The 27,417-nt window shown below is 45.4% G+C and overlaps 2 protein-coding genes across 2 annotated transcripts in view; one reads left to right on the forward strand and one right to left on the reverse strand.

Moving 5' to 3' along the window:
* The window catches only part of ACACA (acetyl-CoA carboxylase alpha), a 337,027-nt gene extending 314,048 nt beyond the window's left edge, over window positions 1-22,979 (reverse strand). The window contains exon 1 of the mRNA XM_030808066.1: window positions 22,460-22,979. The gene's annotated coding sequence lies outside the window, so the exon portion shown is untranslated. The remainder of the gene's footprint in view (window positions 1-22,459) is intronic.
* Window positions 22,980-23,072: 93 nt separating this feature from the next.
* Window positions 23,073-27,417, forward strand: part of TADA2A (transcriptional adaptor 2A) — a 77,522-nt gene continuing 73,177 nt past the window's right edge. Inside the window, exon 1 of the mRNA XM_003278389.4 lies at window positions 23,073-23,148. The gene's annotated coding sequence lies outside the window, so the exon portion shown is untranslated. The remainder of the gene's footprint in view (window positions 23,149-27,417) is intronic.

Raw genomic sequence — 27,417 nt, forward strand, 5'->3', positions numbered from 1 at the left:
GAGTCTGAAACCATTCCATTTCATTTTGGTGAAATATGTCTGTTTCTAAGTAATTCTGTTTTCTTAGTTCTCTGGTTAAAAAAAAAAATACATAAACTGTATCCTTCTTTCTTTCACTTCAAGTGCTGTCCAAAAAGTGATTATCAAAACAATACCAACAGGGGAAAATCTCGCCCTAAGGCTCGATTTAATATTTAAGCCCAGCCTGAAAGAGAACAGATATAAAGCATGGATAATGAGGACATGTTTCAAAGAAGCTGCAAAGAACCTCTAGGGCCGGGCGTGGTGGCTCACGCCTGTAATACCAGCACTTTGGGAGGCCAAGGTGGGTAGATGGCTTGAGGCCAGGAGTTTGAGACCGGCCTGGACAACATGGTGAAACCCGTCTCTACTAAACATACAAAAATTAGTCAGGCATGGTGGAGGGCACCTATAATCTCAGCTACTGGGGAGGCTGAGGCAGGAGAATCACTTGAACCTGGGAGGTGGAGGTTGCAGTGAGCCGAGATCTCACCATTGCACTCTAGCCTGAGCGACAGGAGCAAAACTCCATCTCAAAAAAAAAAAAAAAAAAAAAAGAACCTCTAAATGTCCACAGAGCATACCTTGAAAATATAGTAGATAGGAAAGAACACTGAGGTTGGCATTTGGATGAATGAGTATATTATTTGCATCCTGCCACTGATCCACAATGTTGCCTCAAGTTTATTTTGCCATCTGTGACTTAGTTCGACAATAAAATAGGAAGAAAAAAAATGCCTGCTCTTTCCCAAGACCACTGGTGAGGATGATTAAAAGCATTATATAATTAGAAGCTCTTGGTCCAGAACTAATGCCTACATGCATCTTCACCCTTCCCAGCCTCACCCACCACTGAATGTCCCTTAATCCTGAAACATGAGATTTCCCAGGAGATAAAACCTATGGCAAAATCTGCTCTCATCAACTCTCCTGCAAGAGTATAATTGGAGGCCGGGCATGGTGGCTCAAGCCTGTAATCCTAACACCTCGGGAGGCCGAGGTGGGTAGATGGCTTGAGGCCAGGAGTTTGAGACCAGCCTGGACAACATGGTGAAACCCATCTCTACTAAAAATACAAAAATTAGGCAGGCATGCTGGTGTGCACCTGTAATCTCAGCTACTCTGGAGGCTGAGGCACAAGAATTGCTTGAGCCTGAGATTGAACCATTGCACTCCAGCCTGGGTAACAGAGCGAGACTGTCTCAAAAAAAAAAAAAAAAAAAGAGTATAATTTGGGTAACATTTCTACTGACTTTATAGAAATTCACAGACAGAATCAAAATTATTTTGCTTTGGGAACAATTTGTTTCCCCTGACAAAGCATAGACCCCTCTGAGGATTTTCTGACTCCCTAATCAGTTAGTAACTTCAAGTCCTATATTTCCTTACCAGTGAAGATCTATAAAAACAGAGATGGGAGAGATGGCAGAGGAGAAAGGAGAACTCCTGTGTGGGCTTTGGGATGTGGATCTGCAGATCACTTCAGACCTGGGCACCATTTCTAGTGTCACCATTATAGACCAAGTTATACAAAACTTGATAAAACACTGTTTCTATGGAAGTGCCAATTATTCCTGTGGAATTATTCGCTGTTTCTTTTCTTCTTTTTCTTTTGTTTTTTTTTTTTTGAGATGGAGTTTCGCTCTGTTGCCCAGGCTGGAGTGCAATGGCACAATCTCAGCTCACTGCAACCTCTGCTTCCCGGGTTCAAACTATTCTCGTGCCTCAGCCTTCCCAGTAGCTGGGATTACAGGCATAAGCCATCACACCCAGCTAATTTTTGTATTTTTAGTAGAGATGGGGTTTCACCATATTGGTCAGGCTGGTCTCCAACTCCTGACCTCAAGGTATCCACCCGCGTCGGCCTCCCGAAGTGCTGGAGTAAAAAGGCTAGGCATGAGCCACCGCGCCTAGCCTTATTAGCTGTTTCTATTGCAAGTTCTTTCTTATTAAGCTACCACACTTTGTTTTTATAATTATTAAAGTGCATTCTCGGCCGGGCGCAGTGGCTCACGCCTGTAATCCCAGCACTTTGGGAGGCCGAGGCAGGCAGATCACGAGGTCAGGAGATCGAGACCATCCTGGCTAACACGGCAAAACCCCATCTCTACTAAAAAAAAAAAAAAAAAATTAGTTAGGTGTGGTGGCAGGCATCTGTAGTCCTAGCTACTCGGGAGGCTGAGGCAGGAGAATGGCATGAACCTGGGAGGCGGAGCTTGCAGTGAGCCGAGATCATGCCACTGCACTCCAGCCTGGGCGACACAGCGAGACTCTGTCTCAAAAAATATGTATATATATAATATATAGTAAAATAAATAAAGTACATTCTCATTATAAAAGCTTTTAGAAAATACTCAAAAGTATAAAGAATAAAAGTAATACCTAATCTCTCTTCCCAGAGATAATCATTAACACTGGTTAATATGTAATCAGTGGTTAATATATCTCTTTATGGACAGTATAAATATATATACACATATAATAAAAAGACACATACAAAACTTCATATTCTTCACACCACTTTAAATCTGTGTCTTTGGCTGGGCGTGGTGGCTCATGCCTATAATCCTTGTACTTTGGGAGGCCAAGGCAGGTGGATCACTTGAGTCAGGAGTTTGAGACCAGCCTGGTCAACATGGTGAAACACCATCTTTACTAAAAATACAAAAAATTAGTTGGGCGTGGTGGCAGGCGCCTGTAATCCCAGCTACTCAGGAGGCTAAGGCAGGAGAATCGCTTGAACCCAGGAGGCTGAGGTTGTGGTGAGCTGAGATCATGTCACTGCACTCTAGCCTGGGTGACAAAGCAAGACTCCATCTCAAAAAAAAAAAAATCTGTCTCTTCTTCTTGGCTAATATATTACTACTACATTTCAAGAAGTTGTGTTTATTTTCAAGTTTTAGAGGTGACTAGAAGCTGTTCCACCTTTTTTTAAATTTTAATTTTTTGAGATGGAGTTTCGCTCTTGTTGCCCAAGCTGGAGTGCAATGGCGTGATCTCGGCTCACCGCAACCTCCACCTCCCGGGTTCAAGCCAATTCTCCTGCCTCAGCCTCCCAAGTAGCTGGGATTACAGGCATGCACCACCATGCTCGGCTAATTTTTGTATTTTTAGTAGAGACGAGGTTTCACCATGTTGGTCAGGCTGGTCTCGAACTCCCGACCTCAGGTGATCTGCCCACCTTGGCCTCCCAAAGTGCTGGGATTACAAGCGTGAGCCACTGTGCCCAGCCTGTTCCACCTTTTTAAAGGGTTGATGTCACCCCAATACTTTTTGATAGGCCCCAAAATTAAGATAGGTAGTTGCTTAGGGCAAAGAAGGTACATTCACAAAAACCTCCAATTTAAACTTTTTAAGCTATTGCTGAATGACATTAAGTAAACAGCCATATTTGCGTGTGTATTAAAAGCAGTACTTTGTTAAACAGAAACACTTAAAATATACAACAGCCAGGCGCGGTAGCTCACGCCTGTAAGCCCAGCACTTTGGAGGGCCGAGTCGGGTGGATCATCTGGGGTCAGGAGTTTCAGGCCAGCCTGGCCAAGATGGTGAAACCCTGTCTCTACTAAAAATACAAAAATTAGCTGGGTGTGGTGGCACATGCCTGTAATCCCACCTACTCGGGAGGCTGAGGCAGGAGAATCACTTGAACCCAGGAGGCAGAGGTTGCAGTGAGCTGAGATGGCGACACTGCACTCCAGTCTGGGTGACAGAGTGAGACTCCATCTCAAAAAAAAAAAAAGATAAATATAAATAAAATATAAAACATATTTTGTATCTGTTTTGCCATTTCTTCGTTTTTTAGATAAACCCATAATCTCAAAAATCAAAGTGACCTGGGACTTTGGATCTCTGAAAGGCCTGAACAAGCCATTAACATCCTTCCTTTTCTGTACTCCCGGGCTAGTGCAACGGTGGTTTCAGGAGTGGTACTGGCCTTAACCATTATTTCCTCATATCTCCTACCCCCTCCTATTAATATTTTGGATGCTTTTTAATCACTGCCCAGCAGATTCTGACCTAGAGCACTTTTCCTATGTCTATGTCCATAACTAGCCATTTACCAAGGAAGAGTTGCTGCATGTACTTATAACTAAAGGCCAGAAGAAATCTTTTTATTTTTTGTTTGCCCTGAACAGGTTGAGAGTCCTATGATCCCTTCCTCCCCATCCCACTGATACTCCACTCCCACTCTCAAAAAGTATTCCATTTTCTGAGTTGACACAATGGCCCTCAGGTTGCCTTGAATTACTTATCTTCTTTATTATTATTATTATTATTATTATACTTTAAATTCTAGGGTACATGTGCGCAATGTCCAGGTTTGTTACATATGTATACATGTGCCATGTTGATTTGCTGCACCCATTAACTCGTCATTTACATTAGGTATTTCTCCTAATGCTATCCCTCCCCCATCCCCCCACCCCACGACAGGCACTGGTGTGTGATGTTCCCAGCCCTGTGTCCAAGTGTTCTCATTGTTCAGTTTCCACCTATGAGTGAGAACATGCGATGTTTGGTTTTCTATCCTTGCGATATTTGCTTAGGATGATGGTTTCCAGCTTCATCCATGTCCCTACAAAGGACATGAACTCATCCTTTCCTATGGCTGCATAGTATTCCATGGTGTATATGTGCCACATTTTCTTAATCCAGTCAATTACTTATCTTCTTATATGTACTTACTGGTTCTTCTGCTCGAAGCCCAGTATCTGTGTTAATTTGTATATCTCTATATTACTTTGTATCAACAAAGCACCATGTTCATAGTAGATACTAAAAATATTTGTTGATAATGTCACACCACCAAATGGATAAGCTAAGGGTAGCATAGCTGACTTTCTAGAAGAGAATGAAGTAAGCTTTATTTTTACATCAAAGTTGCTATCAGTTACCAGGGAAATGCAAACCAGTAAAGGGTCATACTATAATTGTTGCTAACGCTTGAATTCATCTCTTTAGACTTATTTTCCCTCATATTTCATCGTCTGTTCCTTTTTCTCTTCCTCTTCATTATTACAACACTTTTCTTTTGTCTTTCCTTATTCAATGACCTGACTTGTCAGTGATCAAATTCTAAAAATTTCCCTCAATCTGAACTTCTAGTGAACTTCGATCCATGTTTATACTGAAATTTCAGATCCAAAAAGTCCTTTACCCCACCCTCCTTCACTTGGTGCAGTGTAGCAACAGGTGCACCTTGGACCGTAATTGAGGAACTTTCACTGGACTCTTGTGAATTTGCACCATCCAGTGGCTGAAATTGCTAACTGCATCCTCTGAAAAAAGGCAGTGGGCACAAACAAAAAAAATGTAAAATGGGGGCTGGGCGCGGTGGCTCATGCCTGTAATCCCAGCATTTTGGGAGGCCGAGGCAGGTGGATCACAAGGTCAAGAGATCGAGACCATCCTGGCTAACACTGTGAAACCCCGTCTCTACTAAAAATACAAAAAATTAGCTGGGCACGGTGGCGCGTGCCTGTACTCCCAGCTACTCAGCCTGAGGCAGGAGAATCACTTGAACCAGGGAGGCGGAGGTTGCAGTGAGCTGAGATCACGCCATTGCACTCCAGCCTGGGTGACAGGGTGAGACTCCATCTCAAAAAAAAAAAAAAAGTCTGGCCTCCTCTTCTAGCTGCTGTGGTATCACTTTTTTTTTTGAGATGAAGTTTCATTCTTGTTGCCCAGGCTGGAATGCAACGGTGCAATCTCAGCTCACTGCAACCTCTGCCTCCTGGGTTCAGGTGATTCTCCTGCCTCAGCCTCCTGAGTAGCTGGGATTACAGACATGCGCCACCATGCCCTGCTAATTTTTTTTTTTTATTAATTTTCTTTGCACATAAAAACAATAAACATTTTCTAAAAATACATACAAACAAAAAGATGCGTATCAAACATATTAGGAAGGTTGCACATGGGAAGACGGGGAATAGAAATGGGGAGTGGGAATCAAAATAAATGAGAGAGGGACTTTATATGGATCAGTGATAATAACTCAATCCTCTATTTGACGAAGAAGGAGAAGGAAAAGGAAGAAAAAGAAAGTGGGATAAAGGATCAGAAAGGGAGGAAAATAGAAAAAATTAGAGTATGACTCCAGGATAGACCTGTTTTGTTGTCACTGAGTTGGTTGGTTGGTTTGTCTGTTGTATTTTTCATATGTTTCGCCATGTTGGCCAGACTGGTCTCGAACTCCTAGCCCGAAGTGATCAATCCGCCTCGGCCCCCCAGAGTGCCGGGACCACAGGCGTGAGCCACCACGTCCAGCCCCCAGATTGCTTCTGGCCTCCGTGGTATACCTCCCAGACGGGGCGGTCGGGCAGAGGCGCTCCCCACATCCCAGACAGGGTGGCCGGGCAGAGGCGCTCCCCACTTCCCAGACGGGGCGGCCGGGCAGAGGCGCTCCTCACTTCCCAGACGGGGTGGCCGGGCAGAGGCGCTCCTCACTTCTTCCCGGACGGGGCGGCCGGGCAGAGGCGCTCCTCACTTCCCAGACGATGGGTGGCTGGGCAGAGGCGCTCCTCACTTCCCAGACGGGGCGGCCGGGCAGAGGCGCTCCCCACTTCCCAGACGATGGGTGGCCGGGCAGAGGCGCTCCTCACTTCCCAGACGATGGGTGGCCAGGCAGAGGCGCTCCTCACTTCCCAGACGATGGGTGGCCGGGCAGAGGCGCTCCTCACTTCCCAGACGGGGCGGCCGGGCAGAGGCGCTCCTCACTTCCCAGACGATGGGTGGCCGGGCAGAGGCGCTCCTCACTTCCCAGACGATGGGTGGCCGGGCAGAGGCGCTCCTCACTTCCCAGACGGGGTGGCCGGGCAGAGGCGCTCCTCACTTCCCAGACGGGGCGGCTGGGCAGAGGCGCTCCTCACTTCCCAGATGGGGCGGCTGGGCAGAGGCGCTCCTCACTTCCCAGACGATGGGTGGCCGCATGCCCTGCTAATTTTGTATTTTTAGTAGAGATGTGGTTTCTCCATATTGGTCAGGCTGTCTCGAACTCCCGACCTCAGGTGATCCGCCCACCTCGGCCTCCAAAAGTGCTAGCATTACAGGCGTGAGCCACCATGCCCGGACTTTTTTTTTGTTTTTTGAGACAGAGTCTCGCACTGTTGCCCAGGCTGGAGTGCAGTGGCACAATCTCGGCTCACTGCAACCTCCGCCTCCTGGGTTCAAGTGATTCTCCTGTCTCAGCCTCCTGAGTAGCTGAGATTACAGGTGCCCGCCACCATGCCCAGCTAATTTTTTGTATTTTTAGTAGAGATGGGGTTTCACCATGTTGGCCAGGCTGGTCTCAAACTCCTGACCTTGTCATTCGCCTGCCTCAGCCTCCCAAAGTTCTGAGATTACAGGCATGAGCCACCACAGCCGGCCTGTGATATCACTTTTTAACTCCTCTAACTCCCTCCCTCTGTTCTAGAAAGAAAAGAATTTGATTCGCATATCCATGCTTTCAATGAAATCCTTTCACTCCAATGAATTCATTCTTCCTGGTAGATTAATTTTAAGCCTTTTATCTCTAGCTATAGATAATAATAATAGCTAATATTCGATGCACGTTTACTATGTAAGAATTAACGTCTTTGCATTCTACTAAAGTAATGTTAGGAAAACAAGTGTGTTTAGGGAGCATATCATTGGCCTGAACTACCATATTCTCAGAATCTGTCTCCCCATACACTCTCTTGCCTCAGTTTAATCTGCATACAATTCTCCACATTGTAAACAGCTTTTCAAAATACAGATTTGATCTTGTTACTCTTTTGCTAAAAAACTTTCAGTGAATTCCCACTGCTATCAGGATAAAGTCCAAAACCCTCAAGACGACTGCCAAGGCCCTAGATAATCTGCCTCTCTCCAGTCTCCCCTGCCCCACTCTTCCCCTTCTCTAGCTTCAGTGGCAATGGACTAGCTCCTTTCCTGCCTCAAGTCCTGTGCTGCTCTGTCTGCCTGGAGTATTGTTTCTACTCTCTCATCCCCTTTCCCCTTCTTCACTACTATTAGCCTGTTTAACTTTTCACTCTTCCTTCAGATATTGGCTCAGTAGTCACCTCCTCAGTCTGACCTTCTAAACTCCATCAGATTCCTCTATACTGTTTTATAGTGTAAATTTCCTTCGTGGTATTCACCTGTTGGTAATTATGTGTTTCCGCAGTATTTCATTGATGCTTGGTTCTCTTATAGAGAGACAATGAATCTTACACTGTATTTCAAGGCCCAGAGCTATGTCTCACATTTTTGTAGCGACTTAGTAAATATGCGCCCTTAATGAAAAAAAGACAGATGGGGATTGGGTTGGTCCTTTTCCCAGAATCTCTTTTGTTTCAAAGTTCCAGATACCAGAAATTTAGAAGCCATTTTCTAGGTGCCCTTTCTTCTTTTACCATGAGTCACCCATTTACTATTAAATACTACTGGTCTTTTTCTCACTTACTCCCTTGAGGTAGTTACAATTACTACCTGCATTTTATAGAAGAGGAAGTTGAGGATCAGAAACTTGCCCAAGGTCATAGAGCTAGCAAGAGACATAACTAAGATTCCGACATAGGTAGGTAACTTCAAAATCTCCATACTCTTAACCACTACACATCACATAACCTCTATTTATGTCTTTCATTGACGTTTCTATTGAGTGGCTGATCTATTTCTTACTTATCTATTTCTAGGAGCTGCTTCTGCGTGTGTGTGTGTGTGTGTGAGATGGGGTCTCACTCTAGGAGCTGCTTTTGTGTGTGTGTGTGCGTGAGATGGGATCTCACTCTAGGAGCTGCTTTTGTGTGTGTGTGTGTGTGTGTGTGTGTGTGTGTGAGACGGGGTCTCACTCTAGGAGCTGCTTTTGTGTGTGTGTGTGTGTGTGTGTGTGTGAGACGGGGTCTCACTCTAGGAGCTGCTTTTGTGTGTGTGTGTGTGTGTATGTGTGAGATGGGGTCTCACTCTGTTGCGCAGGCTAGAGCGCAGTGGCATGATCATGGCTCACTGCTCTAGGAGCTCTTTATATTAGATGATTAGCCATTTGTGATATGAGTAGCAAACATTTTTCCATTTATGTGGTTTTTTTTTTTTTTTTTTTTTTTTAAGAGATGGAGTCTTGCTGTGTCACCCAGGCTGAAGTGCAGTGGCACAATCTTGGCTCACTGCAACCTACGCCTCCTGGGTTCAAGCAATTCTCCTGCCTCAGCCTCCCTAGTAGCTGGGATTACAGGTATGCACCACCACGCCTGGCTGATTTTTGTATTTTTAATAGAGACAGGTTTTCACCATGTTAGCCAGGCTGGTCTCGAACTCCTGACCTCAGATGACTCGCCCACCTCGGCCTCCCAAAGTTCTGGGATTACAAATGTGAACTACCGCGCCCGGCCCAATTTATGTTTTGACATAGGATTTTTGTTTTTTGCTGTGCAGAAATTTTGAGTTTTGTATAGTCAAATTATTAACCTCTGTTTCTATGCCTTCTGTATTTTGAGCCATAGTTAGGAAGATTTTTGCTTCCCCATGTCAAAATTATGTAGGAATTCTCTCATATTCTCTTCTAATAGTTTTATAGTTCTTTTTCTTTTTGAGACAGAGTCTTCCTCTGTTGCCCACGCTGGAGTGCAGTGGCGCGATCTCGGCTCACTGCAACCTCTGTCGCCCGGGTTCAAGCAATTCCCCTGTCTCAGTCTCCCTAGTAGCTGGGACTACAGATGCACGCCACCACACCTGGCTAATTCTTGTATTTTTAGTAGAGACGGGGTTTCACTATATTGATCAGGCTGGTCTCAAACTCTTGATCTCAGATGATCTACCAGCCTCGGCCTCCCAAAGTGCTGGGATTACAGCCGTGAGCCACTGCGCCTGGCCTTTTTTTTTTCTTTAAATGTTTAATCCACTTGAAATTAAAATTACATGGCAAGCACCATAATATTTCCTTTTTTTAGGGCCTAAATGGTCTTAATAATGCTCTGCTGACTACTCCTCCCACCTTCACTGCTACTTCTTTCTCTTAAATCTACTTCTCCCTTTCTGGATTACTGGGCTCTTCTCTGTCTTACCTGTTGTCATCCAAGTTTCTATTCTTCACTCTTCCTTCGTGTTTTTCCATTCAATGAGTTCAAGCAATCTTGTCTTCTGTGGCTTCCAATTTTCCATCAATCTCTTGCTCACTCCCTCATCTATTTAACTCTGACCTGAATGTCCCCCTTGGCTTTTTTCCATTTTTTTAGACGGAGACTCCCTCTGTCGCCCAGGCTGGATGGAGTGCAGTGGCGCCATCTCGGGTCACTGCAACCTCCGCCTCCCAGGTTCAAGCAATTCTCCTGCCTCAGCCTCCTGAGTAGCTGGGATTACAGATGCTCGCCACAATACCTGGCTAATTTTTGTATTTTTAGTAGAGACGGGGTTTCACCATGTTGGCTAAGCTGGTCTCGAACTCCTGACCTCAAGTGATCCACCTGCTTCGGCCTCCCAAAGTGCTGGGATTACAGGCGTGAGCCACAGCACCCGGCCTCCCTTGGCTTTTGAATCCATCTATTGAACAGTGCCTGTATATCGTACAGGCACCTGAAACTCAACATATCCAGAACAAAATCTCCCCTTTTCCCTTCATGTCTGTGCTTTGCCCTCTGCTGTCTCTCTCTGGGTGAGTAGCATCAGTATCCACCTCAGCTGGACATCTGAGGACCATCTCTAATCCTATCACCTTCCTCTCTCTTCTCCCTCTAATTAATTACTTCTTAAATACCTTTAATCAATTTCTTCTTCCTCCTTCCCATTCCAATTATGTTCCCTCACCATCTCTTACTTGGACTGCTATAACTCCAGGCTTTGTATCTTGCCACTTCTCAATCCACACCACTGGTTGGAAAGATAAAGCCCAGATTAGTGATAGCATCGCTCCGCAATTCAAAATGCTTCACTGGTTCCCCATAGCCTTATAAATAAAGTATAAAGCCCTTTATAGTCTAATCTTTACCTGTGCAAGTTACTCTACTTTAGGAGGGGCCTTCCTGTTTCTTACTCCCTGCACTCCAGTCGCAAAGACCAAACTGGCCATGCTATTTCATATTTCTGGGCCTTATATAATTTGCTCTTTCCACTTGGAATTTCCTCCTCATTCTTCTCCAAGATTTAACTCATCACTTTATAGAGTTCTACCACTTAATTCTCCCTAAAATAAAGTAATCTCTTCTTGGAGCTCTTAGTATCTCTAGCATATCTCTGTTACAGCACATATTACTTTGTATTGTAATATTTGTGTGCATATCTGTCTCCCCAACTGGACAGTGAGTGCTTCTGGAGGGAACACTATTTTATTAGTCTTTGAATCCCTAGTACCTGGCACAGTCCTTGGCCTATAGTAGGACTCAATACTTACTAAATGAACAACTAAGAATGCTCTAGAAGTTTCAAGCAAAAAGCCTTGGTGAAAGCTAGCAGGCTATCAAAAGGCCTCTCATGCTATTTTACAGGCTTAGAAACCCAAATTTTCCACACATAGAGAATAACCCCCTTATTAAGGAGCAGAATCACACTAAGCAAGCTCAAAAGTAAAATTGTCAATTAGTTTATTAGTTTATGAGAATTATGTCATATGCACAGAAATTATTTATTAACTTACAATGAGAAATATAATTGTCATATGTACAGAAATACTATCCTTTGCATAACGCATGTTCTGAATCTGAAGGTAGTTCTATGGGGGAAGCCGAATCATTCATGCAACATTGTGTAACCCATGCACTCAAAAAGGGGGGAAAAAAGTCTTATTCTAAGGGGCAAAAAAATTTAATCTTTTTATATACAGAGTATATATATATAGTACATAAACATATATATAGTTTATGGCATTAAAACTTTGTGGGGGAGAGGTATATGTCTAAAAAGGTTCTTTAGGGCTGCTAATAATGACTAAAAAAACTTGAAAAACATTAGTTTAATCCCTACAATAATTACTATTATTATTATTTTTTTTTGAGAAGGAGTCTCACTCTGTGGCCCAGGCTGGAGAGCAATGGCGTGATCTCAGCTCACTGCAACCTCTGCCTCCAGGTTCAAGCTATTCTCCTGCCTCAGCCTCCCTAGTAGCTGGGATTACAGGCGTGCAGCACCACACCTGGCTGATTTTTGTATTTTTAATAGAGACAGGGTTTCACCATGTTGGCCAGGCTGGTCTTGAACTCCCGACCACAAGTGATCCACCCACCTCAGCCTCCCAAAGTGCTGGGATTACAGGCATGAGCCACTGCACCCAGCCTACAATAATTTTTTTTCTTTTTTTTTGTGAAGGAGTCTCGCTCTGTCACCCAGGCTGGAGTGCAATGGTACCATCTCGGCTCACTGCAAGCTCCGCCTCCCAGGTTCAAGCGATTCTTCTGCCTCAGCCTCCCGAGTAGCTGGGATTACAGGCACGTGCCACCACACCCGGCTAATTTTTGTATTTTTAGTAGAGATGGGGTTTCACCATGTTGGTAAGGCTGGTCTCGAACTCCTGACCTGATGATCCGCCCACCTCGGCCTCCCAAAGTGCTGGGATTACAGGGGTGAGCTGCCCCACCCAGCCTTACAATAATTACTTTTTAAGAAATTTGAGGCCAGGCACGGCGGCTCACGCCTGTAATCCCAGCGCTTTGGGAAGCCAAGGTGGGCAGATCACCTGAAGTCAGGAGTTCAAGACCAGACTGGCCAACAGGCAGAAACCTGTCTCTACTAAAAATAAAAATTAGCCAGGCGTGGTGGCAGATGCCTATAATCCCAGGTACTTGGGAGGCTGAGGCAGGAGAATCGCTTGAACTCAGGAGGCGGAGGTTGTGGTGAGCTGAGACTGCGCCATTGCACTCCAGCCTGGGCAACAAGAGTGAAACTCCAACTAAAAAAAAAAAAAAAAAAAAAAAAAGAAGGCCGGGCGAGGTGGCTCATGCCTATAATCCCAGCACTTTGGGAGGCCGAGGGGGGTGCATCACGAGACCCAGGAGATCAAGACCATCCTGGCTAACACGGTGAAACCCCGTCTCTACTAAAAATACAAAAAATTAGCCAGGCATGGTGGCAGGCGCCTGTAGTCCCAGCTACTCGGGAGGCTGAGGCAGCATAATGGATAATGGCGTGAACCCAGGAAGCGGAGGTTGCAGTGAGCCGAGACTGCGCCACTGCACTCCAGCCTGGGCGACAGAGCAAGACTCCATCTCAAAAAAAAAAAAAAAAAAAAAGAAAAAATAAGGCTGGGGGTGTTGGCTCATGCCTGTAATCCTAGCACTTTGGGAGGCTGAGGTAGGTGATCATCTGAGGTCAGGAGTCAGAGACCAGCCTGACCAACAAGGTGAAACCCTGTCTCTACTAAAAATACAAAAATTAACCGGGTGTGGTGGCGCATGCCTGTAATCCCAGCTATTTAGGGGGCTGAGGGAGGAGAATTGCTTGAACCCAGGAGGCAGAGGTTGCAGTGAGCCGAGATGGCACCACTGCACTCCAGCCTGGGCAACAAGAGGGAGACTCCATCTCAAAAAAAGAAAAGAAATTAGAGTAGCAGGAGTTAGTTTTAAAGTTTAAATATTAGATGGCATTAGTCTGATAAGTATCTCTATAATATAGTGAGCTATAATGGGGTAATAATGCCTGAAATGCACTGGCCAAGGCTCTCTTCCTTGAACGGGCACTAAGTCAGCTCCAGCCCTCCCATTACTGTTCCATTACTGACTAACCTCTCTCTTTTTCAGGTTGATTCATTCTCCCTTTGGATATGCTATATATATTCTGTATTTTTCAGAGCCACTTTGTTTCCTAAACTAACTTTACATATCTCTGCTGTGATCCATTACCTTCTGAGATGGTATAGTGTCAGGGATTGTGGTAGTAGTCTCAATCTCCACTATGCTGCCTACTTACATTCTCTTAAGTATCACTTTCTGCATCAGTAAAATGGGAGTAATACCACCTCCCTTAAAGGGTTTCTTAGGCATTAAATGATAGAATATATACAGAAAGCCTTGAATAGTAGCTATTTTCAGTACCAGGGGAAACCCTGCTGTGTCATTTTGAATAGTGTGTTTGTCAGTGCATGATTAAGTAGTAAAGGATTTCAGATAAACTGTTGTCTTTGGCATGCTTATAGAATCTAGAAAATTAATAAAATGAGCAGGCAAACGCTTTATGTGTTTGGCTGTGTAAAAATAACCAATTATAGTCATTTATGTAAACAATTTAACGTGTAGGGCCTAATTATCATGCAACACCATAACAATTACATATATTATTAAATACACATCAGATTAACCTTGTTGTAAGTTTTGATTACAATAAAAGTACTCTGTACTCTAAGGAACAGTCTTATAGTTAATTGCTAATAATGCGTAAGTTTGTTCACTATTTGCATTAATTAAATGAGACATAGCTCCTGAGTTTGCTCTCCATTTGAGGCAAGGCTGGATCCTCCATCCTATATTGCAACTACACATTTGTCCTGCGATCTGTGAGATAACATACACTTTCCGTAATATTCTATAGTGAGGAAAATGCTGAAGAAACTGCCAGTAAAAAAAATTCTGTTTAATTGGCTGTTGTTCTTGAAACCTACAGGTTTCCAGTAGATAAGAGTTTTTTATTTAAATAATGAAAAATTCTATGCTGAGCACTAGTTAACCTACATAGAACAACTTCTAACTAAGCCCCAGGATCATCCTGTGGAGCACTTCTATAAATAAAATTATATTTGACTCCCACCATGAACAAGGTAGTAGTACACATACATATATCATCCCACCCCCCCTTTTTTTTTTAGACTGAGTCTCGCTCTGTCCCCCAGGCTAGAGTGGGGAACAGAGTGATCATGCCTCACTGCAACGTCTGCCTCCCAGATTCAAGTGATTCTCATGCCTCAGCCTCCCAGGTAGCTGGGATTACAGGTGCATGCCACCATGCCCAGCTAGTTTTTGTATTTTTAGTAGAGACAGGGTTTCACCATGTTGGCCAGGCTAGTCTCGAACTACTGACTTCAAGTGACCCACCCACATCAGCCTCTCAAAGTGCTGGGATTACAAGGCGTGAGCTACTGCATCGGGCTTTCATCATATCCTTATGAAACTCTTACGAATTAGACATTATTATTTTCATGTTACGCAGGAGGAGAAAAGAGATGCAGGAAGATAATAACTTCCCAAAATTTTTTTTTTTTTTTTTTTTTTAGATGGAGTTTCACTCTTGTTCACTCTTGTTGCCCAGGCTGGAGTGCAATGGTGGGATCTCGGCTCACGGCAACCGCTGCCTCCTGGGTTCAAGCGATTCTCTCCTGCCTCAGCCTCCCAAGTAGTTGGGATTATAAGCATGCAGCACCATGCCCGGCTAATTTTTTATATTTTTAGTAGAGATGGGGTTTCACCATGTTGGCTAGGCTGGTCTCGAACTCCTGATCTCAAGTGATCTGCCCGCCTCGGCCTCCCAAAGTGCTGGGATTATAGGCGTGAGCCACCGCACCAGGCCCTAAATTCTTAAAGGTGATAAGGAGTGGAGACAGAATTCAAATTCAGGAAAGTCTCAAAGTCCATGCTTGCTTTTTCAATTATATTAAACCATGCCAAGTTCCTTGCATATTCCAAACATTTATTGGGCACTTGTTGGTTGCACAAGAGTATAGACTGCCTGTCACCAAATGATGCAAAATAATTTAGGAGCCTGTTTTGACAGTCACAAGGTGGAGGTCCTGTACATTAGGCAGAAAAGTAAAGTATGCAACTAGGCAGCCTAGTAGGCATTTTAGAATTGTCTGATAAACCGAGCCACTTAGCAACAATATATTTCTAGTTCACCTAATTTTTTGGGTTCTGCCCAAAGGCTGGTGACTCATGAGACAGATATTCCACATTTTGTGTACATGAGAAAGAAGTCAGTAAGGTGAGGAAGAAGCAGAAGAGATAGGTAACGAAGGCCTGGATTCACGAAAACTGTTTAATGGCCATGGCATTATGAAAATCCTGATACCAGCCAACTCTTGAGTGTTAAATAATAAGAGTCAGTTTATTAGTTATATTTGGACAGATCTGGTTTTTTGCTTTATTTTTATAAATAACGTTCTAAGAAATATATTTTATTTAACTTACTTATGGCATATTTAAACATTTTTCGGCAAATAAAAATTGTGTATATTCATGATGTACAACATGTGTTGATAGACATACTCATTGTGGAATGGCTAAATCAAGTTAATTAACAAATCCATTACCGCAAATATATACCGATTACTGCAAATACTTATTTTTTTGTGTGGTAAGAACAACTAAAATCTACTCTCTTAGCAATTTTCAAGTATATATATATATATTTTGTTTGTTTGTTTGTTTTTGTTTTTGAGACACGGTCTTGCTCTGTTGCCCAGGCTGGAGTGCAGTGATGCAATCTTGGCTCACTGCAACCTCTGCCTCCCAGGTTCAAGTGATTCTCATGCCTCAGCCTCCTGAGTAGTTGGGATTACAGGCATGCACCACCACGCCTGGCTAATTTTTGTATTTTTAGTAGAGATGGGGTTTCACCATGTGGGCCAGGCTGGTCTGAAACCCCTGACCTCAGATGACCCACCCACCTCAGCCTCCCAAAGTCCTGGGATTACAGGTGTGAGCCACAGTGCCAGGCCTCAAGTATATATTTTTAACTATAGTCACCATGTAGTATAATAGATCTCCTGCACTTATTCCTGCTGTCTAACTGAAATTTTGTATCCTTTGGCCAAAATCCTCCAATTCTTTCTCTCCCATCCCCTGGTAACCACCATGCTGCTACTTCTACAAGCTTGACTTTTGTAGATGCCACACATAAGTGAGATTAAGCAGTATTTGTCTTTCTGTGCCTGGCTTATTTCACTTGGCATAATGTCTTCCAGGTTCATCTATGTTGCTGCAAGTGACAGGATTTCCTTATTTTTTAAGGCTGAACAGTATTCCATTGTGTGTGTGCATGTGTGTGTGTGTGTGTGTGTACACACACATATATATATTTCACATTTTGTTTATTCAGTCATCCATTGGTGTACATGTAGGCTGTTTCCATGTCTTGGCTATGGTGAATAATGCTGCAATGGATATGGGAGTACAGATACCTTGACATGCGGATTTCATTTCTTTTAGATATATACCCAGAAGTGGATTATTGGATCATATGGTAGTTCCATTTAAAAATTTTTAAGGAACCTCCATACTATTTTCCAAAATGGCTGTACTAATTTACATTCCCACTGACAGTGTACAGGGTTTTTCTCCACATCCTTGCCAATGCTTATCTCGCTTTTTGATAATAATCATTCTGACAGGTGTGAGGTGATATCTCATGGTAGTTTTAATTCACATTTCCCTGATGATTAGTGATGCTGAACATTTTTTTCACATACCAGCTAGCTATTTGCATGTCTTCTTTTTTTTTCTCTCTTTTTTTTTTTTTATTTTTGAGATAGAGTCTCGCTGTTGCCCAGGCTGGAGTGCAAGGGTGCAATCTTGGCTCACTGCAACCTCTGCCTCCTGGGTTCAAGTGATTCTCCTGCCTCAGCCTCCTGAGTAGCTGGGAATACAAGCGCCCGCCACCACGCCCAGCTAATTTTTGTTTTTTTAGTAGAGACAGGGTTTCACCAGGTTGGCCCGGCTGGTCTCGAACTCCTAACCTCAGGTGATCCGTCCGCTTCGGCCTCCCATGCTACTTGCATGTCTTCTTTTGAGCAATGTCTTTTCAGGCCCTTGTCCACTTATATGCTGTAGGGCTCATGAATATTTTCTCCCATTCCGTAGGTTGTCTCCTTACCTTTTTTTTTTTTTTCCCAGACAAGGTCTCACTCTGTTGCCCAGGCTGGAGTAAAGTGGCACAATCAAGTGTCACTACAGCCTCAACTGTCTGAGCTCAAGTGATTCTCCCACCTCAGCCTCCCAAGTAGCTGGGACCACAGGCGTGTGCTACCATGCCCAGCTAATTTTTTTATTTTTTTGTAGAGTTGAACTCTCACTAAGTCACCCAGTTTAGTCTCGAACTCCTGAGCTCAAGCAATCTTCCCACCTAGGACTGTCAAAGTATTGGGATTACAGGCATGAGCCACCGCACCAGGCCAGAAACTCTACGTTTGATTCTAACCACAGCAGCTTAGCAGCTGAGGACAAACTGTTGGGATATTTTGGTCTCAGTCAATGGCAGCCAGGTTACCGACCCTGACAAGATACAAGTTTTCTTTGTTGCGTTCCTGGTACAAAAGTCAACCTTTTCAGTTAGTTATGAATGAAAGGGCATGAAGATTGTGCTATTAGTTTATCCTGAAGGTCAATCTTCAGAAATACTGGTTCAACATGGATTTGGATATTATTAATATAAATTTATGGCTTAAAGAGGACAAAAGGTGTTTTTTCAGGTTCCTTTACAGAGATATTTAGTGAGGGAACAAGGCACTTAGTCATCTTTGCTATGACAGGTTAAATACAAGGTGTACTGGGAACATGTAAGAGGGTCACTTAACTCAGCCATTGGGGGGTCAGGAGAAGTGTTCCTAAGGAAGTGATGTCTAAGTGAGGTAGGCAGTACCTTGGCAAAAAAAATCTTGAAGTTAAGAGTGCATATGAGAAATGAAGGTATGTCCGCCTGGCTGGCAAATGGAGTCTAAGATGGGGCAGTGATGATAAAGATATAGGAAGACGCTAGATCCGGAAGGGCCTTCTAAAAAGAATGACAATATAAATTTATTGTACAAACGGAGACACTACTGAGAGTGAAACCAGGCAATATTAATACTTATGTAGGGACAACAGATGTAAACCAGGCTATTCTCAGCAAATCAGAAATTATGGTCACCCTACTTGTAAGTCACATTCACGTGCTTGGACTTTCAGTGAAAGCATACAGTATGTATCTTCTACATTTTGCCTAAGTGACTTCATTCTTTTTTTTTTTTGAGACACAGTCTCGCTCTGTTGCCCAGGCTGGAGTGCAGTGGCACGATCTCAGCTCACTGCAAGCTCCGCCTCCCGGGTTCACGCCATTCTTCTTCCTCAGCCTCCCGAGCAGCTGGGACCACAGGCGCCTGCTACCACGCCTGGCTAATTTTTTGTATTTTTAGTAGAGATGGGGTTTCACCGTGTTAGCCAGGATGGTCTCGATCTCCTGACCTCGTGATCCGCCCGCCTCGGCCTCCCAAAGTGCTGGGATTACAGGCGTGAGCCACTGCACCCAGCCAGTGACTTCATTTTTACTTTTGCCTTTACTTGCTCATTTCACAAATATTTGAGGATACACTTCAGAGCACTGAGGTTATAAAGATAACAGTGTCTGTCCTCAAGGTCTGTCTAGGTAAGACACACAGCCAAATAAACAATTCTAATACAGTTATACAGTTTTAGTTCTGACGCCTCCAATGAGCTGTAGACTTGTATTTGTCATTTCCAGTCAGAATGCAAAACACAGATCCAAAACAGAACTTTCAATTTCTCCTCCAAATCTCTTCTTCATTCAGCTGGTCGTGTAAGTGATGCCACTATCACATCCACTTAAGACAAAAACCCAGAGGAGCGCTGCCTTAATCAGTGTTACCCTTCTTCTCACTGTGCATTTTAATTTCACCACATCTTTTTTTTTTGATACAGTGTCTCACTCTGTTACCTAGGCTGGACTGCAGTGGTGTGATACTGGCTCAATGCAGCCTCAACCCTCTGGGCTCAAGCGATCCTCTCACCTCAGCCTCCTAAGTAGCTGGGACTATAGGCATACGCCACTACACCTGGCTAATTTTTGCATTTTTTGTAGAGACGAGGTTTCACCATGTTGCCCAGTTCTCGTGCCTCCTTGAACTCCTGAACTCAAGTGATCTGCCCACCTTGGCTTCCCAAAATGCAGGGATCCCAGGTGTGAGGCACTGTGTCCTGCCCTCTCCACATCTTTCTTAAGCACACTGACTAAATTGGTCTAAGTAGAGCCTAACATCAACTGAAGGGAGAGGGTAATTTCCAGGTACTTGAATGCTATGATTTTTGTTTTTTGTTTTTGAGACAGACTCTTGCTCTGTTGAACAGGCTGGAGGGCAGTGGTGCGATTTCAGCTCACTGCAACCTCCACATCCAGGGTTCAAGCAATTCTTGTGCCTCCCAAGAAGCTGGGATTACAGGCATGCACCACCACACCCAGCTAATTTTTGTATTTTTAGCAGAGATGGGTTTTCCCATGTTGCCCAGGCTGATCTTGAAATACTGGCCTCAAATGATCCACCCACCTTGGCCTTCCAAACTGCTGGGATTACAGGCATGAGCCACCGTGCCTAGCCCCTGAATGCTATGTTTTTAATGACTAGATCTCAGTATTATGTGGGACTAATTTTTCCACAGTATTACAACACTAATTACTGATATTCATTGTTGACAATCATGACATCCAGATCTGGATATTTGCCTTAGCCAGTTTCAAAATTTGAGTTTTCAATGAAAAAGACACAGATATGTCCTAAATGACTGACCCCACTTCCACTATGTGAAGTTGAGAGTGGCTGTAAAGCTGTACAGCTATAGGTGAAACACTAATGTTAATAAACTATCTGCTGAACAACTACCGTGTAAAAGGACAATTTATGCCTTAGAGGGCAATTTAAAATTTTTTTAGAGATGGGGGTCTCGATACGTTGCCTACGCTGGTCTCAAACTTGGGCTCAATCCATCCTCTTGCCTCAGTCTCTCGAGTAGCTGGGATTACAGGTACACACCACTTCACCAGGCAAAGGGCAATTTTAATATTTCTACCATCCATTCTCCACACAGCTGCCACGGTGTTCCTTTTTTTTTTTTTTTTTTTGAGATGTAGTTTCACTCTGTTGTCCAGGCTTGAGTGTAGTGGCACGATCTTGGCTCACTGCAACCTCCACCTCCCGGGTTCAAGTGATTCTCCTACCTCAGCCTCCCGAGTAGCTGGGATTACAGGCACCCGTCACCATGCCCATCTAATTTTTTTTGTATTTTTAGTAGAGATGAGGGCTCACCATGTTGAACAGGCTGGTCTCGAACTTCTAACCTCAAGTGATCCGCCTGCCTCGGCCTCCCAAAGTGATGGGATTACAGGTGTGAGCCACCGCTCCCAGCCCACAGTGATCCTTTTACAGCAAAGCTACTCCTTTGGTCTCAACCCTTTGTCATATTCTGTCACTTCCCAATAAAATCCAAACCTTACCAGATGATACATGATCCACCTATGATTTCCATCTAATTGCTCTCATTTGCTGTGCTCCAGCCACACTGGTCTTGCCCTTTTTCCATGCCAAACAAATCCCCATTTCAGGGCCACTGCACTTGCTGCTTCTCTTCTAGGATAGTTTCCCTCTAGAAATCCATGTAGCTCCTTCTCTCATTAAATGATCAGATATTTGTTTATGTGCCTCCTTAGCTAAGAGGCCTTCCTTATCTACCCTAACTAAAAGAGAATCCCCACATCACTCTTATCCTGATTTATTTTTCCATAAAACTTGCCACATTACTGGGCATTATCTATTATTTAGTAATGTGTATATTGCTTATTGACAGTCTTCCCTACTATAATATGAGATCCATGAGGCAGAGACTTTGTTTTCTTCACTGCTGAATTCCCAGCACCTACAACAAGCCTACTCACTAAACATTTGTTGAATTAATCAATCTTCAGGATACATCAAATGTAAAATATCCTATCATATATTTATTGATGTGATGCATAGGAAAATGTCTGGAAGGGTACATACCAAAATGTTAATTATTTATTTAACCTGGTGGGAGGTGGTTTTTCTTTTCTTTTTTTTTTTTTTGAGACAGAGTTTCGCTCTTGTTGCCCAGGCTGGAGTGGAATGGCAGGATCTTGGCTCATTGCAACCTCTGCCCCCAGGGTTCAAGCGATTCTACTGCCTCAGCCTCCCGAGTAGCTGGGATTACAGGTGCCTGCCACCACGCCCGCATAATTTTTTGTATTTTTAGTAGAGACGGGATTTCACCATGTTGGTCAGGCTGGTCTAGAACTCCAGACCCTGTGATCCGCCCGCCTCGGCCTGCCAAAGTGCTGGAATTACAGGCGCGAGCCACCGCACCCGGCAGGGCTTTTTTTTTTTTTTTTTTTTTTAGAATGAACTTGTATTATGCATGTACCAAAAAAGAATGACAGGGTTCACACAGGCATAAAGTGTAAGTGAATTCTAAAAAAAGGTTGGGCAAATTTATCAAAGGCAGACTTCTAAATAGATGTAACAGTTATATAGTTCAGATAAACCAAGACTTGAATTCTCTTCCCCAGTACTTCCTAGCAGTGTGATCCCAAGTTATTTATGTGTCAGTGCCTAGATTTCTTCACCTGGAAAATGGGGATAACAACAGGTGCCTACCTCACAAGTTTTAAATGAGACCGTATGTGTAACCTGCTTTGTGCAATGTCTGGCATGCAATAAGTACTCGACAAATGGTAGCTATTAGAATCATCATTAACAGCAGTAATAAGAGATGTTGGGACGTACCTAGCCCTCAAGATTGACATCAGAGTAGACCACCACATCCTCTCATCATTGCGCCTCAATTTGGGCCTCTGAAGCCCAAAGAGGGGATGGTTCTTTCCAAAGAAGACAATTTCGACGTTCCAGAAGCATCTGATTGAAACGCACCCTCTTCACCCCTTAAAATCAGTCTGGTTCATCCACGAGCAGCCCTTCGGGGCCCGGACTGGAGAGGCAGCCACGGCTCGCCGTCCCTGGGCCCAGTTCCCTCAGCCTCAATTTCCCTTGCTGCAACAGGGGTGGAGGTGGGAACGTTATCCCCAAACCCAGGCAGTCCCGGCTCGGCCCGCCTCACCGCACTCCGGAGGCGACCAAACAGCCCCACGCGCCGGGAAGCCTCAGGCAACGGGCCACGCGCCACACGGGCAAAGTGATTACTGGTCGGATCAAAAGTCAGGCAAGCGGCTCAGCCCCATCCTCCCAGTCCTCGGGCACAGGGACAGCAGCGGACGCGCAGCGGGGACCGGGAAAAAGCCAAGGGGGCGGTGGCGGGCGCTCGGCACCCGGTGGGGGCCTCCACGGCCGAGGGGCGGAGGCGGCGGGCGCGCCGCACGCGGCGCGCTCGCCACTGCGCCGCCCGGGGGCGCGCACGCAAAGCCCGGAGGCGCGCGAGACCGGCGACTCTTTGGCGCGGATTAGGGGGACTCGGCGAGGTGAGGCGCCAGGCAGCGCTGGGCGGGCGGGTGGCGGGGCGCGAGCCCTTCTAGCGGGACTAGGGGGAAGCGGGGGCCACGAGATGCGGTGGGGGAGGAGGCGCGCGCTGCGGGCCCGACGCGGCGGGCTGGCGGGCGGGCGGTGCCGGGCCTCGCCGCTCTGTGGTGGAGGGCGGTGCGGGGCCCGGTCTGACCCCTGGGGTCCGCCCCGCGTCTGGGCGGTGCCCCAGTGCCCGGCCTCGCCATTTCCCGCTCAGCCCTGGAGCGCGTCGCTCTACTAAGAATGGCCACTGTGCCTGATGCCCCTGACCAGCGTTACCCATTTGAATTTCCTAGCAGGCCCTCCAAAGTAGGTATTTCGGTACCCTGTTAGAGCTGAGGCGCAGGTAAAATGACTGGCCCAGGCCGGTTCCACCCCGTAAGGATTTGAACGTTGGCTCCACAACTCGGGAGCCTGCGCCTTTCCTCCTCCCAACGTGGACTCCTGCCCGGCGAAGTGCCTCACTTCCCTCTCCCGGTAACTGATTCGAATTTGGCGATTGTTAGTTTGGAGCTAGCGCCAGTGCTTCCACGGAAGTTGGTGTCAGAATGTGGTCTCTTGTGAAAGGAGGAGAAAGAAGATTCTGCCGACTGCAATATTGTGCTTTTTTGCCTTTTTTTTTTTCTCCTAGGCTGTAGTGCAGTGCAGTGGCACGATCGCGGCTCACTGCAATCTGCCTCCCAGGCTCAAGCGATTCTCGTGCCTGAGGCGCGGGCCACCACGCCCGGCTAATATTTGTATTTTTAGTAGAGATGGGGTTTCACCATGTTGGCCAGGCTGGTCTCGAACTCCTGACCTCAAGTGATCCTTCCGCCTCGGCCTCCCAAAGTGCTGGGATTACAGGCGTGAGCCACCGCGCCCGGCCCTACAATTTTTTTTTTTTTTTTTTGAGATGGAGTTTCTTTCGCCCAGGCTAGAGTGCAGTGGCGCCATCTTAACTCACTGCAACCTCTGCTTCCTGGGTTCAAGTGATTCTCCTGCCTCAGCCTCCCGAGTACCTGGGATTACAGGCGCCTGCCACCACGCCTGGCTATTTTTTGTATTTTTAGTAGAGATGGGGTTTTGCTGTGTTGGCCAGGCTGATCTCGAACTCCTGACCTCAGGTGATCTGCCCACCTGGGACTCCCGAAGTGCTGGGATTACAGGCGTGAGCCACTGCGCCCGGCCTCCTACTGTGCTTTTTTGAGTGTTGTTCAGTCCCTATTGACTGTGCATCCTTTACTAGACATCTGTTTTTGTTTTTTTTTTTTTTGAGAGGGAGTTTCACACTTGTTGCTCAGGCCAGAGTGCAACGGCGTGTTCTCAGCCCACTGCAACCTCCACCTCCCGGGTTCAAGCAGTTCTCTTGCCTCAGCCTCCCAAGTAGCTGGATTACAGGCATACGCCACCACGCCCAGCTAATTTTGTATTTTTAGTAGAGACAGGGTTTCTACATGTTGGTCAGGCTGATCTCGGACTCCCGACTTCAGGTGATCTGCCCGCCTGGGCCTGCTAAAGTGCTGGGATTACAGGCGTGAGCCACTGCGTCCAGCCTTGACATCTGTGTTTGAAATGACACAGCTATCCCTTGTAAGACACTGCTCAAGTAACATACTCTTTCGGAGCTTGCTTTGTTTTGAAAAAGCAGCTTGCCCCAGAAGTGTGGGAGTGAGGATTCAAAGAATCCCCACACCGTGGTACCCATGGGTGCCTAGCAAATGGAAAAAGTTCAGTAAATTTGGCTGTTATTTGATTGCTGTGTTCGTAATACACCCTTGCTAGACTCATTTTTCTTCAGAGCTCAACTTTTCCTGAGACGACAGCAAAGGGAGACCTACCCCACCCCAAAAAGGGAAAGTTCTTTGATGGCAGCGTTAGCGGAAATGTTGCCCACACTTAGTGATGAATTATTCTCCAAGCTAAAAATTACCAGGGTGAAAAAAATCACTTCAGAAAAGCTAAAGATGAATTAACCTTTTGTAGAATTAACATTTATTAGTCCACTACTATGTGTTTATTATATTCCTCCTGTATGCTTGGCATTTTAAAAGCATACGAATATGTATCCAATATAGTCTCTGCTTTCACTTATTTATTTATTTATTTATTTTTTTTTTATTTTATTTTATTTTTTTTTTGAGACGGAGTCTCGCTCTGTCACCCAGGCACCCAGGCTGGAGTGCAGTGGCACGGTCTCGGCTCACTGCAAACTCTGCCTCCCGGGTTCACGCCATTCTCCTGCCTCAGCCTCTCCGAGTAGCTGGGACTACAGGCGCCCGCCACCACGCCCGGCTAATTTTTTGTATTTTTAGTAGAGACGGGGTTTCACCGTGGTCTCGATCTCCTGACCTCGTGATCCGCCCGCCTCAGCCTCCCAAAGTGCTGGGATTACAAGCGTGAGCCACCGCGCCCGGCCTCACTTATTTATTTATTATTTATTTTTGAGACAGGATCTTACACTGTCGCCCAGGCTGGAGTGCAGTGGCACATTTTCAGCTCACTGCAATCTCCACCTGCCGGATTCAAGCAACTGTCATGCCTCAGCCTCCTGAGTAGCTGGGATTATAGGCGCCTGCCACCATGCCAAGCTAATTTTTTTGTATTTTTGGTAGAGACGGGGTTCTCAACTGTGTTGCCCAGGCTGGTCTGAAACTCCTGACTTCAGGAGATTGACCTGCCTCAGTCTCCCAAAGTGCTGGAGTTATAGGCATGAGCTACCACACCCAGCCTGCTTTCACTTAATTTAGAAGTGGGGGAAAATATACATTCAGAGGTAATACTCACAAAGTAGAATGTGAAAAATGCCAGATAAAAAGCTGTGAGTGGGCCGAGCACGGTGGCTCATGCCTGTAATCCTGGCACTTGGGGAGGCTGAGGTGGGCAGATCGCCTGAGGTCAGGAGTTCGAGACCAGCCTGGCCAACATGGTGAAACCCCGTCTCTACTAAAAATACAAAAATTAGCCAGGCCTGGTGGCCCGCGCCTGTGATCCCAGCTAATTGGGAGGCAGAGGCAGGAGAATCGCTTGAACCCGGGAGGCGGAGGTTGCAGTGAGCTAAGATGGTGCCATTGCACTCCAGCCTGGGCAACGAGAGTGAGACTTAGTCTCAAAAACAAACAAACAAAAAGCTGTGAGTCTACAGAAGGATTATTTTTTGACTTAGTGTAAAATATTATTTCAATTCTGCTTCAAAGAAGATACTTTGGGCCAGGCATGGTGGCTCGCACTTGTAATCCCAGCACTCCAGCACTTTTGGAGGCCGAGGTGGGCGGATCACTTGAGGCTAAGCGTTTGAGACCAGCCTGGCCAACATGGTGAAACCCTGTCTCTCCTAAAAATACAAAACAATTAGCCAGGTATGGTGGTGGCACAAGACACGAGAATTAAAAATGAGAACCAAATGGAGAATTAGAATCCCTTGAACGTGGGAGGCAGAGGTTGCAGTGAGTACTCCAGCCTGGGCAACAGAGCCAGACTGTGTCTCCAAAATAAAAAAGCAAAAGAGACTTAGTCTGTCCTCCAAGCTGGAGTGCAGTGGTGGCTCACTGCATCCTTGACCTCCCAGGCCCAAGTGTTCCACCTCATCCTCCTGAGTAGCTGGGACCATAGGCATGGGCCACTGTACCCAACTAACTTTTTTTTTTTTTAAGAGATGGGGTCTCCCTATGTTGCCCAGGCTGGTCTTGAACTCCTGGGTCCCAGTAATCCTCCCACGTCAGCCTCCCAGAGTGCTGGGATTACAGGCATGAGCCACTGTGCCTGGCCCTGTTACGTACTTGTTGAAAGAGTGAGGAACAAATGTATGTTGTAATAGATAGGTTTTTTTGGTTTCCAGTTACAGAAACTCGTTCAGTCTTATTATTAAAGTTGAGTTTATTAAAGTTTATTAAAGATAGAGAAATGAGAGAAGAGTTAAACAGTTGAGCCACCTGGGGCTAGGGATCTCAACAGCCAGAGCACATGGACTGAATTCTTTGAGTGAATTCTAGTGAATAACTAAGCTCCAACTGCCTTCTCTCCTTTCGTGTCTTACTCAAGATCCAGATTTCTGGAAGAAGAGACCTGGTTGCTTTAGCTTTTGTCAGGGGTGGGGAATGGGGTATTGTGATTGGCAGCCCCACCAGTACCACATGAAATGTGGGAGGGTCAGTTTCCCAAATAAAGATGGCGGCTAAGGAGAGAAATGAAGTTGAGTAGAGAAAGCCAACAGTTGTTTATTAGAAATATGTATCATTTGCCCCTCCCACCCT

This window comes from Nomascus leucogenys, unplaced genomic scaffold (assembly GCF_006542625.1).
Source record: "Nomascus leucogenys isolate Asia unplaced genomic scaffold, Asia_NLE_v1 Super-Scaffold_258, whole genome shotgun sequence".
Classification (NCBI taxonomy): domain Eukaryota; kingdom Metazoa; phylum Chordata; class Mammalia; order Primates; family Hylobatidae; genus Nomascus; species Nomascus leucogenys.